The following is a 14,972-nucleotide window of genomic DNA, read 5'->3' as shown; positions in this document are numbered from 1 at the left end:
ATCTAGCAAGCTGCCTTTAAAAGTTCTGTTTTCATCCCGCTTTGTGGAAGGGTTTCAAATAGTCATTGCCACATGAGAGAAAACATTTTACTTTATCGCTGTCTTAAATGGGTGACTACTATAATTGGATTCTTCCACAAGGAGAAACATCCTCTACACACTCACCACTGGACCTTTCTTGTTTTCCCACACTCTCGCAGATATGGACCCGACCAGTCCAACGCTTCCAGTAAAACAACACATCCAATACGGGAATGAGACTTGTAAAATTCCTCAAGTTGTTTCAACACATTAACACCCTTCCTCAAATAATGAAACTAATACTGTACACAGTGCTTAACATAACTGAAACATTAATGTTCAAAGTAAATTTATTATCAAAGTACATATATGTCACCATGTACAATCCTGAGATTAATTTCTTGTGGATATACACAGTAAATCCAAGAAACACAATAGAATCAATGAAAGACAGTGCCCAACAGGTCAAACAGACAGTGTGTAAAAGACAACAAACTGTGAAAATACAAAAGAAAAAAAAGAAAAAATATTGAGAGTATGAGATGAAGAGTCCTTGAAGGCGAGTCCATAGTTTGTGATGGGTTCAGTATGTGGTGGAACAATTCAGTGAAGTTAAGTGAAGTTATCCCCTCTGATTCAAGAGCCTGATGGTTGAGGGCTAATAAATAGTCCGTGAGCCAGTAGGGTTGGTCGGTACCATCTGAGGGGAATAATGTTCATAGTGATTTTTAGCAAGGTATACATCTCTAGAGTTAGAAAATAGTTAGAAAATATGTGATAGCATTGCACCAGTGGTAGCTTTATTACTTCAAATAAGTAATCACTTTTTGTATATATGCCATATTAACATCAGTACAGCAGAAAATGTTACTCCACCCCACAAAAGGTAAAAAACCTCATTTGGAGAGATTTCTGTAGTTTTATCAATGTCATGATATTTTCCATATTGTTGTATCAAATCAAAACAATCTTAAGCTTTTGTCATAGCATATAGAATTACAGTACAATAATTCAAATATGGGGTTCCACACAGCCATAACCTAGGCCCCATTTGGTCGTAAAATGAATATATTTAATCAAAGACTGCTTTCCATACTTTTTTCATACCTTCATAACCTATTAATAATTTTCCAAGTCTTCTATGTCTTCCACATCTTCATCTGAACTTTCCATACTCTGAGGTGGATGCCTGGTTCTCACAGTCTGCCAGTCTACACATGTCAGTACACCTGAGGCCATTTGCAATACACATACATCTTGGGAGTGAACATTTTTTTGGACAGTTACAGGCCAGTAGATCCAGGATGGCACCGGGTGCTGGCTGGCCTTCCATCCAGTGCACCACCAACTGTTCAGCTTCCTCTTCTCTCTCCATCTTCCATCCTCTGCCAACAGGACTTGGCACTTGTGGGTCCTTCTCCAAACATCTTCTCCATATACCAGCCTGGTAGTTGGCTCGCTGTGCATGTTTTGTTAAGCAGTCCTTGCATGGTGGGAGTTGATGACTTTCGATTTCACCTTTTTTGGCACAGAAAAGCTGATACCTGAGCTCATTGACCTTGGTGGTCGATGCTTTTGGGGCATACAGGAGACATGTAAATGCCTCCAGTTTGTCCATCCGTTCTGGGGAGAGGTCCCATTCCTGACCCAACTCTAATAATGTGTCCTAAGTTTCCCTGTTGCTGGTCAGAAGTTTTAGGACACTTGTCTTCCTTTTGCCTGCAAAAGTGCTCACAGTGTCACATCCTGTACATGCGTGCAACCCGATGAGAGCCCTACAAACCACTATGCCAACAGTGGCAGCAACCTTCCTGATGTCTACAAGCCTTGTACGGGTTCTAGTGCCACATTTCTGGAACAATGGGGTCTCAATCTTGTCACAAAATGCTAAAGACACCTGTGTCTTCTGAGCGGATCACTACAGATTGGTATCCCCTTCTTGTGGAATGGGCAGCATGGAGAAGTAGGTGGCCATCTGCTTCTTCTTGTTGACACTGAAGAGCTGACACCTCCTCACTGTCTTGAGATGTGATTCTGTAACATTTGTCTTTCACAGTTGCATACAGAATCTTCTCCTGTAGCTCTGCTCTGTACTCCGCCTTCCTTCATTCATGGACTATGAAGCTAATGAGACTATTTTTGTTACTGTCTTTGGTCAGGAAGCTCCTCCACTGCCTCACCATCTGTGTGCCTGTGATACCTTGCAACTCATGACCAGTCTCTTCACCCCGTAGAGATCTTTCACTATTCTTTATAGAGTTCTCCTTGTATGTGTTGAACACAACATCTATTCTGCTACTCTGACTGCCTTCCCTCAGAGCCATACCCAGAATTGTTGTGGCAACATCTCTGAAAGTAACTTGATCACCTTTCACTCTTTGGACCAAGTTCGTTCCATCAACCACTGTAGCAGAGTTTCCTGGGAGGGGCTCTTCTACTGTTACATTTTTCTGCAAGGTTGTGGCTAAAGTAGCTTTATTTGTCTTTCTTAGCAATCCTTCTGGTGTGGACGGGGCCCACAGCAGTGGTCCAAGGGGATGAGAAAGGATATCCTCCATACGTAGACTGTGCCCTTGTGCCATCACTATGATGCTTCCAAACAAAGGCATGGAAAACTACCACCACTGCAATGCTAGCACATATTTTCTAGCACTAGGGCTGTATACCTTGCCAAAAATCACTATAATAATTATTCCCCCAGATGGTACCAGTGGCCCAAATTTGGGGTCCTGGTTCATGGACTAAAATGTTGCTGAATATGGTGGTGTGGGTCTTGAAGCTCCTGTACCTTTTTCCTGATGGCAGCAGCAAGAAGAGAGGATGGCCTGGAAAATGGGGGTCCTTGATGACGGATGTTGTTTTCCTGCGACAACGCTCCGTGTAGATGTGCTCAGTGGTGGGGAGGGCTTTACCTGTGATGGATTGGCAGTATCCACTACTTTTTGCAGGATTTTCCATTCGAGGCATTGGGGTTTCAATACCAGGCTGTGATGCTACCAGCCAATATACTCATCACCACACATCTATAGAAGTTTGTCAAAGTTTTAGATGATATACCAAATTTCACAAACTTTGAAGGAAGTAGAGATGCTGTTGTGCTTTCTTCGCAATGGCACTTACGTGCGGGGCCCAGGACAGATCCTCCAAAATTATAATAGAGGAATTTAAAGTTGCTGACCCTCTGTACCTCTGATCTTCCAGTGAGGACCTGGCTCAAGGACCTCCAGTTTCCACCTCCTGAAGACAATAATGAGAGTGACATAGTTAATTCAGAAACAAAGGTTCTGAACTTAAAGAGGGGTAACTTTGAAGGTATGAGACGTGAATTAGCTAAGATAGACTGGCAAATGACACTTAAAGGATTGACGGTGGATATGCAATGGCAAGCATTTAAAGGTTGCATGGATGAACTACAACAATTGTTCATCCCAGTTTGGCAAAAGAATAAATCAAGGAAGGTAGTGCACCCGTGGCTGACAAGAGAAATTAGGGATAGTATCAATTCCAAAGAAGAAGCATACAAATTAGCCAGAGAAAGTGGCTCACCTGAGGACTGGGAGAAATTCAGAGTTCAGCAGAGGAGGACAAAGGGCTTAATTAGGAAGGGGAAAAAAGATTATGAGAGAAAACTGGCAGGGAACATAAAAACGGACTGTAAAAGCTTTTATAGATATGTAAAAAGGAAAAGACTGGTAAAGACAAATGTAGGTCCCCTACAGACAGAAACAGGTGAATTGATTATGGGGAGCAAGGACATGGCAGACCAATTGAATAATTACTTTGGTTCTGTCTTCACTAAGGAGGACATAAATAATCTTCCGGAAATAGTAGGGGACCGAGGGTCTAGTGAGATGGAGGAACTGAGGGAAATATATGTTAGTAGGGAAGTGGTGTTAGGTAAATTGAAGGGATTGAAGGCAGATAAATCCCCAGGGCCAGATGGTCTGCATCCCAGAGTGCTTAAGGAAGTAGCCCAAGAAATAGTGGATGCATTAGTGATAATTTTTCAAAACTCGTTAGATTCTGGACTAGTTCCTGAGGATTGGAGGGTGGCTAATGTAACTCCACTTTTTAAAAAAGGAGGGAGAGAGAAACCAGGGAATTATAGACCGGTTAGCCTAACATCGGTGGTGGGGAAACTGCTGGAGTCAGTTATCAAGGATGTGATAACAGCACATTTGGAAAGCGGTGAAATGATCGGACAAAGTCAGCATGGATTTGTGAAAGGAAAATCATGTCTGACGAATCTCATAGAATTTTTTGAGGATGTAACTAGTAGAGTGGATAGGGGAGAACCAGTGGATGTGGTATATTTGGATTTTCAAAAGGCTTTTGACAAGGTCCCACACAGGAGATTAGTGTGCAAACTTAAAGCACACGGTATTGGGGGTAAGGTATTGATGTGGATAGAGAATTGGTTAGCAGACAGGAAGCAAAGAGTGGGAATAAACGAGACCTTTTCAGAATGGCAGGCAGTGACTAGTGGGGTACCGCAAGGCTCAGTGCTGGGACCCCAGTTGTTTACAATATATATTAATGACTTGGATGAGGGAATTAAATGCAGCATCTCCAAGTTTGCGGATGACACGAAGCTGGGCGGCAGTGTTAGCTGTGAGGAGGGTGCAGGGTGACTTGGATAGGTTGGGTGAGTGGGCAAATTCATGGCAGATGCAATTTAATGTGGATAAATGTGAAGTTATCCACTTTGGTGGCAAAAATAGGAAAACAGATTATTATCTGAATGGTGGCCGATTAGGAAAAGGGGAGGTGCAACGAGACCTGGGTGTCATTATACACCAGTCATTGAAAGTGGGCATGCAGGTACAGCAGGCGGTGAAAAAGGCGAATGGTATGCTGGCATTTATAGCGAGAGGATTCGAGTACAGGAGCAGGGAGGTACTACTGCAGTTGTACAAGGCCTTGGTGAGACCACACCTGGAGTATTGTGTGCAGTTTTGGTCCCCTAATCTGAGGAAAGACATCCTTGCCATAGAAGGAGTACAAAGAAGGTTCACCAGATTGATCCCTGGGATGGCAGGACTTTCATATGAAGAAAGACTGGATGAACTAGGCTTATACTCGTTGGAATTTAGAAGATTGAGGGGGGATCTGATTGAAACGTCTAAGATCCTAAAGGGATTGGACAGGCTAGATGCAGGAAGATTGTTCCCGATGTTGGGGAAGTCCAGAACGAGGAGTCACAGTTTAAGGATAGAGGGGAAGCCTTTTAGGACCGAGATTAGGAAAAACTTCTTCACTCAGAGAGTGGTGAATCTGTGGAATTCTCTGCCACAGGAAACAGTTGAGGCCAGTTCATTGACTATATTTAAGAGGGAGTTAGATATGGCCCTTGTGGCTAAAGGGATCAGAGGGTACGGAGGGAAGGCTGGTACAGGGTTCTGAGTTGGATGATCAGCCATGATCATAATAAATGGCGGTGCAGGCTCGAAGGGCCGAATGGCCTACTCCTGCACCTATTTTCTATGTTTCTATAATCATCTTCTTGGTCTTGCTGACATTGAGTGAGAGGTTGTTTTTGTGGCACCTACCTCCCTCTTTTGCACTCAGTATCCTCAGCAGTTAATGATAACAATCTGCTGGTTTTCTAAATGTCATGCTGTAGCTGTGGATGAGCCTCCTGCAAACTATGTTTTAGGACAGTCAAATTCTTCTGTACCTTACCATTCAGAAAGAATGTTTCTTTACAATTTTGTGCCTAAATGGACAGTTTCACATTTTCCCACATCAGATTCATTTTGACATGAACATTTAAGGGGCACTTGGTCAGGTATATTGACAGGAAATACAAGGTTTAGAGAGATATGGATCAAATGCGGGCAAGTGGGACTAGCTGGCACAGACCAGTTAGGTCAAAGAGTTTCTGCGCTCTCAGAATCTGCATTCTATTTGCCAGATCTTTGGCCTCTCAACCTAATCACCCTCTATCTCTTTTTAGCCTCCTTATATGTTCTTCAGAATTTACTTTTATGTCATCAACAAATTTAACAGCCATGTCTTTGGTGCTTTATCCAAGTCATTTCTGTATCACAGCATTTGTTACATGATGCCAACTGGAAAAAGACCAATTTATGCCCACTCTCTATTTCCTGCTACCACAGCCAACATTTTATCTACACCAAAATGTTAGCTCGCATACCATGAGTTTTCATTTTCCATAATAACCTTTAATGTTCTATCTTATCAAATGTCTTCAGGAATTGAATCAGTTCCCCTTAATCCACAGCATTGTTATGTCATAAAACTCCCTTAAATTGATCAAAAGTGATCTTCCTTTCACAAAACATTATTTTCTGTCAACTCAATGTCTTTTAGCTGGCCTGTTAGTTTACTGCCCTACGTCTCCCTTGCTCTTTGAATAAAGAAGTTTTTCAAACACAATAATTCAGATGATCAGGTGAAGAGGTCGGGGGGGGGGCGGTAAAAAGTAACTTGGTAAAATTAAAGACGTGGATCTGAAAGAAGATGGATTCCAGGGAAGTCAAGCCCTATGACTAATGCCAAAGCAGGTCCTAATCCCCCAGTTAAGACATAGCTCACTGCTCTTGCTGGCCTTATAAGTACAGGAAAATTTTGTGTAAGGCAACATCAAATGAACATTGTATGTTGTTTGATGAGAGCATGCGTGCCTAAATTCAGTGTGCACTGGCACATCACGCACAAAAAAAGAGGCCTAGCAGATTTCAGTCTCTGATTTTCTGTTCTGGTCTTAAAAATGGTCTTCCAAGCACAAAAAAAATTGAACATAGTCTAAGCATATACTGTTTACAGATATACTGAGACTGAAGGCATTATCTCCCATATGACTTTGGTCTCTCATGGAAGTTGTTACCAAACCCCCTGTTTTGGGAATCCAAGAAAATTTAGAACTTCAGCTCTTTCACATTGGTCAGCATTTTGGCTATGATTACTACTGACTTTGAAGAAAATTCTCTAATGATCAATGCAGCATAGGATTCCTCCCACCTGACATTAATTTCAGGCTAACGCAGGGGATCTGTGGTAGTCTGCAATGGTGATGTGATTAGATAGGCCAGGCTGTCGTGTATTTAATAGTTCAGTAATATTGTAAATATATTGCTTGATTAAGCATTCTTGGTTTATATAATTTATTAATTATATGCAAAAATACATGAATTGCATACGCCATCGCTCTACCACATGATAGAGCGCGCCTCGCTTAAAGTAAACATGAAGTTAGACTCAGACTCCCATGCTTCCTTTGAATTAGTTTGTTTTGAAGTTAAAAAACATAACATGTGCTGAGTTAGCTGACTCAGCAAACAGTTTACTGAGAATGAAATAAATAGCAGGATTTCATGGTTGAAAGATAATAAAATACATAATTATTTTGAAATCCCTGAAAATATGAAAAATTTATGTTAAGGTCATTTGACTTCACAAATAAAATTGTTTTTTCAGAGCCAGAATAGTACTCCACAGTAATTATATTCCACTTAATATGCTATTGCTGCTTTCAATAGTTTGAGAGCAGAAGTAAGATCTTTAAGAAAAGTTCTTGTTAATTCACTGACTTCAGAAAAGAGTTCCATCTTTAAGTTCAAATTCAATTGTCATTCAACCACACATTAATCATGGATAGCCATGAATACAGCCAAACAAAACACTGTTTCCCCAGGGCCAAGGTGCAAAATACAGGATCAACAGTCATACACAGCACAAGGCAAATATAGCACATATAAGACAGCAGTAAATATATAGTCACACAAAAAAGTATAGCCCAAGTCCATGAATGTTGCAGCAATCTGCAGTCAAACACAATACAGTTTGTCTTCTGCCGAGCGAACACAGCGGGCGGGGGGGAGATATCTTCAACTCCAGCATGGATGCCACACCACACTGGCTCCAGCATTCAAGTGGAGCACCCAACTTCAACACATCCTCCTGAGCTGCAAACAGGTGACACTACGGCAACTCCTCCTGCCATCCATCAATAAACCAATGAATTGGACTTGCAGCATTTCACACCCACCAATGTCCAACAGGATCTTACGATCACAAGAAAAACAACCAAGATGATCACTCATGGTTAGAGTGCATATTGATGCCTCTCTGTCCAGGCAGCATCACGGTATGCACAAGTCCAGCTCCTTCAGTTTCTCTGCCAATGAGCAACTTGCTGATGGGGTCGACCTGCAGTACTTTAAGTTCTTAATGTCTAGCAGGGTCTTGCGATCATAATAAAAGTTTTAAAAAGCCAATAACACTATTGGTTGACCCTGTAGAAGCCGCCGTGTCTGAACGCACCGCCATTCTACTGGAAATCTGCGAGCATTCTCACAGCCCATCCTGTGGAGGAGCAGTGAAATATTAACAACAACCCTGGCCTTTTTACACTGAAGTACCAATGTGCAGATTCCAGAAGCAACAGTCAATTTCACTGTTGTGGATGCCGACAGTTTTGCCTTCATTAGAAATGCAGAATCTGAGACCATGTATACTGTGGGGTCAGCAAAGGAAGTATTTCCTGTCAATGATAACCGATCAATGCATGTTTATTCCTAATTCAGCAGTGCTGTTGGGCTGGCATTTAGCAACTTGGCACATGAGCCAAATCTATTCTCAGAAGTACCTTGAAGGCACGTGCTTAGAATCATAGATTTGTTGATTCCAGGCAAATGGCGCAGCATTTATTTTTGTCAAGAATATGCTCAGAGCTTTAATCTTCTTGATAAACACCAGATTCCTCCTTCTATTATTGACAATTGGAAAGTATCATCTATCACAGGTTCTATTATTCTCTGAACCAAATGCCTGAGGTAAAAGCAGCAGGTGGGAGGGAGCCCATTGTCCAGACAATCTTGACATTTAACTTATTAAGAAGGAAAAACTGATTTTATAAATCTGTGAAAATATCTATGAATAAATCATTGTTATATTGACTGACACACATAAAATAAAATCTCAGTGTGGTGTCATAAACAAGCTGAGCTTGCTGGATCCCTTAAATACCTTAAGAAGGCATGGATTCCCTACGTGTATGTGACTTTAATTGCGGATCTAAGCACTCCGACAGTTTCAGTGAGAAAAAATGATAATGTGATTGTCCATTAAATTTAAAACTGGGAAACTGTTTCTTAATGTTTTTAAAAATCTGCTCTCCTCTTTCCAGTTTGCTCCTCTGTTCAAAGTACGCCAAGCTACTGGGGCTGAAAGATCAGTCCGACTGAAATAAGCTACTCCAGTATACACAAGGGACTGGATTGTGTTCCTAATACAGGTAATAGATTTTATTAAATTAAATTTCCACTGTTTATTTGAAAAGATGCTGGCAAATTCAGGAAAATTCCTGGCCCCTCCCAACATAAACAGCTTCTGTGTGTCAAGTGAACACGACTTAGAATAAAATTCAAGCATGCTTCACAAAACAGCTCTTCCACAAATCTTGGGTCCTGTGACTAACCCCAGCAAGTCCCATGAGCAAAAGCAAAGTTCATGTCTCCCAACTGTATTTTGGTTAAAAAGTCCTGAAACATGTAGCTGAGGATTCTGAGCGAAGATGACAGCAGTATTAGATGCAGTCTCACTCTGTTAAGTAGCAATCAATGCTTACAGAGACAGATGTGACAACAAAAACACACATTGGTAATATGCCTTTAATGTTATGTCGCAATACTATTGTGCCACTGAAACAAGAAATTTGCTGCTGTGAAATCATATTTGAATAGCAGTTTTTTTTAAATTTGGGGAGGTCGAAAGTGCTGAAAAGAAAAAAGTTCAACTTGTTTTAAAATTTGCTCACTCCACAAGAAACACAAATGATGATTTGTCTTTGGATCACTCTGTGAGGCTGTTAGCTAATTTTAACTGAAGTACCAGACAAGGAATTACTGGTAATTGCTTTAATAGAACATGCACAATGCCATTTATCAAGAAAGGGTACAATCAGTCAGGAATCTCCCCCCTCCTGATCAATATCCTTTTGGTCACAACTGTGCTGAACTGAAACTCAGGAAGTGACAAGTTGTGGGCTTTGCTGTACTTCTCTGATACAAAGATTTATACCAACCAGCAAGAGATCCTGGAGGGCTGTTTGGATTACCACCTAAAAAGAGTGAAGGGCTAGCTAAATTCAATTCATGAATTAGGAAAGTATTCTTCCTGTTACATTCATGAGGAAAGATTTGCTTTCCTAGCTCCAAGCCACATCCATTTTAGGCAGACTTCAAGCTCTAAAATGAATGCCCACTGCCAATGTTTCCATCAGCTCAAGCATTGCTGACACAGCAGGTCCAAAACTGACATTTTTTTCATGCAGTCATGCAGCAATAAGTACATAAATCAAGGCAAAAACATGGTTTGGTTTAGTTAGTGAATTTACACAGGTGTATTTGCATTTCAGACTGACCCCACCCTGCATTCATACTGAAACAATAATCACACTGTAGATAGGGTTTAACTATTTCAGTTTTATTTATTCAAGTTCTCTTTTGAATAAGAATATTTCTATTCTATGCATTTAAAGTGAATTATTTATTATTCCGAACAACATTCTCAAGCTTCCTTTTGTCCATGAATTATTTTGAATAAGCTCCAATTAATGCTATAATTGAAATTTAAGAAATAAATGGTTTTAAGCCTCTCCTTTTTGAACTGTTAATATATTAGACGTTTTAAATTTGAATGAAGTCCTGGGAAGAATGGATCACGTGTAATACTTCCACCTGACAACTGATAGATCTGTAAGCACACAACTTCCCTTTTCTTTTGCCTGTCTTTAAACATACTACAGCTTCTTAAATTTGTTCAGATCTTTCATAGATCCCTTGTTTAAGTTCACTGAATCAACAGCCAGGCCCTACTTTCGTACTGAAATTGGTCTTACTTGTGATTGTGACAAGGTAATAGCTTATCACTCCTTATCCTCAAAACTAATCAATAAGCTTCAAGACCTTGGCCTCAACACCACCTTGTGCAACTGGATTCTCGATTTCCTCACTTGCAGACCCCAGTCAGTTCGGATTGGCTACAACATCTCCTCCACAATCTCCATCAGCACAGGTGTGCCACAAGGCTGCGTGCATAGCCCCCTGCTCTACTCGCACTATACTTATGACAGTGAGGCTAACCACAGCCCCAATGCCATATTTATGTTTGTTGACGATAGTACTGCCATTGGCTGAATCAGCATATAGGAGGGGGATTGAAAATCTGGCTGAGTGGTGAGACGACAACAACAACCTTTTACTTAATGTCAGCAAGACCAAGGAACGATCATTGATTTCAGCAGGAGGAAACTGGAGGTCCAAGAGCCAGCCCTCAGCAGGGAATCAGAGGTAAAGAGGGTCAGCAACTTTAAATTCCTTGGTGTTATTATTTCAGTGGATTTGTCCTGGGCCCAGCACACAAGTGCCACTATGAAGAAAGCACAGCAGTGCCTCTACTTTCTTATTAGTTTGTGAAGAATTGGCACGACATCAAAAACTTTGACAAACATTTATAGATGTGTGGTGGAGAGTATATTGATTGGTTGCATCACAGCCTGGCATGGGAGCACCAATGCCCTTGAATGGAAAATCCTACAAAATGTAATAGATATGACCCAGATCATCACAGGTAAAGCCCTCCCCACCATTGAGCACATCTACCTGGAGCGCTGTCACAAGAAAGCAGCAGCTATCACCAAGGACCCCTATCTTCCAGGCTATGCTCTCTTTTCGCTGCTGCCATCAGGAAGAAGGAACATAAGCCTTACGACTCACACCACCATGTTCAGGAACAGTTATTACCCCTCAACCATTAGGCTCTTGAACCAGTGGGGATAACTTCACTCACCCCATCACTGAACTGTTCCCAGAACCTATGGACCCACTTTGAAGGGCTCCATCTCATGCTTTCAATATTCACTGTTTATTTATTTTTTTTCTTTTATATTTGCACAGTTTGCTGTCTTTTGCACATCTGTTGCTTGTTCATCCTGTTGGGTGCAGTCTTTCATTGATTCTATTGCGTTTCTTGGACTTTCTGAGTATGCTCACAAGAAAGTGAATCAAGTGTTGTATATGGTGATAAGTATATACTTTGATCATAAATTTACTTTGAACTGTCAGCAGTCTTTGAATAGTTGAACACTGCACTCACTGGTTTCATTCTTACCTATTCAGTGGTTGCAGTACACTTACTTTTAATAGCTTCTTTTCTCACTCCCACAGTTACCTATTCGTTTAGGAGTTGAGGAGATTCAGTAGTTCAAAGTATGAATTTCTACAGATGTACAGTGGAGAGCATTCTGACTGGATGTATTACAGCCGTGCATGATGGATCCAATGCACAGGACCACAAGAGGCTGCAGAGGGTTGTAGACTCAGCCAATTCCATCATGGCACAACCCTCCCCACCATCTGGGATATCTTCAAGGGACAGTGACTCAAGAAGAGTGCATCCATCATTAAGGACCCTCTTCTTCTCACTCGCATTTGGGAGGATATACAGGAACCTTAAGACTCATCCTCAATGATTCAGAATCAGCCCCTTCCCCTCCCATCAAATTTCTGAACTGTCCAGGAACACTATTTTGTTATCTGTTTTCTGCAGTATTTATTTAATTTATAGTAATTGATTGTCTTCGCAAAACAACACAGTTCACACCACCCAAGTCAAAATGTGATTCTGATGTCCAAGGATCAATGTGCTTGCATCCTATCTCAGTGTTACTATTCAGAAACCAAGAATCAGTTTCTGCTCATAAAGTGTAACGTCTGCCATGCCACTTCTGTTGACCCTTCCAAAGTTTCTATGTCATGACATGTAATGACAATCAAGTAGGTATTTCTTTGAGCTAAATAAACCAAAACTATTGTTAACACCATCTCCAGCAAATGATTCGGCACCTCTCTTTAGCTTCTTTTCACAACTTTTGGTTTCATAATCATCTTCAATTTTAGCAATGGACCACATATTTGCTTCATGGACTAAGGGTACTCATGTCCACCTTTGTAACATTGCCTTAGTCTTCCAATTGCAGACACTCTCAGAGACACCTTCATTACCTCTAAGTTTGCCTGATAACACCCCACATTCTAAACTCTGAATCCAAACCTTTGTTGCTCATTATTCTAATCTGAATCAAGATTCATCTAACCATCTTTACCTTGTTTTCATGGACTCCCAGTTCACCAATACTACTTTTAAAAAAAAGATTACCACACTTGTTTTCAATTCTCTCTAGGGCCTTACCACTTCCCATCTTTCAGCTTGTAAATGTCACAAATACATCTACTTCCCCTAACTCTGTCTTTCTTGATTATCCTGCACTACTGTGTGGTCCGGAATCTCCGGAGGAGAAGGCCTCTGAATCCTCAGCTTTGCTTGTTTCGGCGGCCGGGACGAGGTCGAAGGCGCTCGGCAGAGGATGGCGCTCGGGAGGCTGTAGCGGAGGGGTTGGTCGGAGGCTCGAAGTTTTCGGACGGACTCAGTCGGCTGTCAGGTGCTTCCAATGCATTGGCAGTTGTCAGTTGCCGGTGCCTGGAGGTTTATGGCAGGGGAGTTTCTCCCTTTTTGCCGCCTGCTATCAGGGACTATAGGAGTCGATCAGGACTTGAGACTTTTTTTTTTACTGTGCCCATGGTCTGCTCTTCATCAAGTTAAGGTACCGTTTTGCACTGCTGTAACTATATGTTATAATTATGTGGTTTTGTCAGTGTTAGTCCTTTTTTTTGTGATATCCCTAGAGGAACATTGGATCATTTTTTAATGCATGCATTTCTAAATGACAATAAACGAGGACTGAGTGTCCTCATAATCTAATCTAATCTAATGACACACCTGCTCCCAGCTGCCATACCCCTAAGTATGGGAATCCTCGCCAGAAACCTCTCTTTCCACCTTAAAACCTCTCTTTTTGATCAGACTTTAATTCTAATTAGATTAGATTACCTTTATTTGTCACATGTACATCAAAACACAATGTGAAATGCGTCATTTATATCAAATCAAATCAGCTAGGATTGCACTGGGCAGCCCGCACATGTCGCCATGCTTCTGGCGCCAACATAACATGCCTACAACTCACTAACCCTAACTGTGTTTGGAATGTGGAAGGAAACTGGAATACCCAGAGGAAACCCACATGGTCAAGGGGAGAATGCAAAACTTACAAGCATTGGGCAGGTGTTGAATGCCGATCAGTGGTGCTGTAATAGCATTACGCTAACCGTTATGCAACTTGCTGCCAGGTTGCAGTACATTCAGTATGCCTAAGTGAAACTATTTAGAATTCCTACAACAATTAGAATTGTTCACATCCATAAAATTGCCCCATATTTTGATATTCCATGGTAACAAGAGACAATGTTGCTCTGAGGTTTCTAAAGTCGGCCAAACATTGGACCAATAGAGAACGCCCTTATTAAGTTGAAGTTTTATTATATTGCACAGATAAAAAACACTGCACTCTGCATATGGTCGTTATACCCCACCCAGAATGCTTAATGTTGATAACCAAGCAATGAAACTCAGAAGTATAACATTCTCCAACAATAACATTCCTCAACTTGATTAGTACAAAGGCTGTACTTGTTAAACACACAATTTACACTATGGAGTATAATTTCCATTATCAGCCAAGATGCCTTTTTGAAATTGGAATTGGTACCAATATACAGTGAAAAGCTTTTTGTTTGCATGCTATCCAGACAGATCAATCCATACACAAATATAATCAAGGTTGTAACAGAGAACACAGAATGCAAGATATAGTGTGACAGTTACAGAGAAAACGTAATTCAGGAAAGAAAAGGGCCTCAGTGAGAGGGGTTGGGAGATCAAGACTCCAAAAGTCAGCTCAAAATAATTCTTCACCTGGTTTTCAACTACATTAAAGTAGTCCGGATTCTTTAGCTCAGTGCTGCATATATCTTTGCTTGGGGATGGTGGGCCAGACTTGAAATCTTATCAATTTTGAGGACCATTCA

At 41.1% G+C, this 14,972-nt stretch overlaps 1 protein-coding gene across 17 annotated transcripts in view; it reads right to left on the bottom strand.

Annotated features, from left to right (window-relative positions):
• The window catches only part of raraa (retinoic acid receptor, alpha a), an 866,000-nt gene that overhangs the window by 250,306 nt on the left and 600,722 nt on the right, over positions 1 to 14,972 (bottom strand). The window contains exon 1 of one of the 17 annotated variants that reach the window (XM_072249131.1): positions 2,810 to 3,014. The exons of 15 other annotated variants lie outside the window; for them this stretch is intronic. The gene's annotated coding sequence lies outside the window, so the exon portion shown is untranslated. Of the gene's footprint in view, positions 1 to 2,809; positions 3,015 to 14,972 lie in introns of those variants that run through there. One more of the 17 variants, XM_072249127.1, reaches the window with a different exon arrangement.

Source organism: Mobula birostris, chromosome X (genome assembly GCF_030028105.1).
Source record: "Mobula birostris isolate sMobBir1 chromosome X, sMobBir1.hap1, whole genome shotgun sequence".
In the NCBI taxonomy this organism is placed as follows: domain Eukaryota; kingdom Metazoa; phylum Chordata; class Chondrichthyes; order Myliobatiformes; family Myliobatidae; genus Mobula; species Mobula birostris.
The sequence above is the reverse complement of the archived record's forward strand: the minus strand, read 5'-3'. Positions and strand labels throughout refer to the sequence as shown.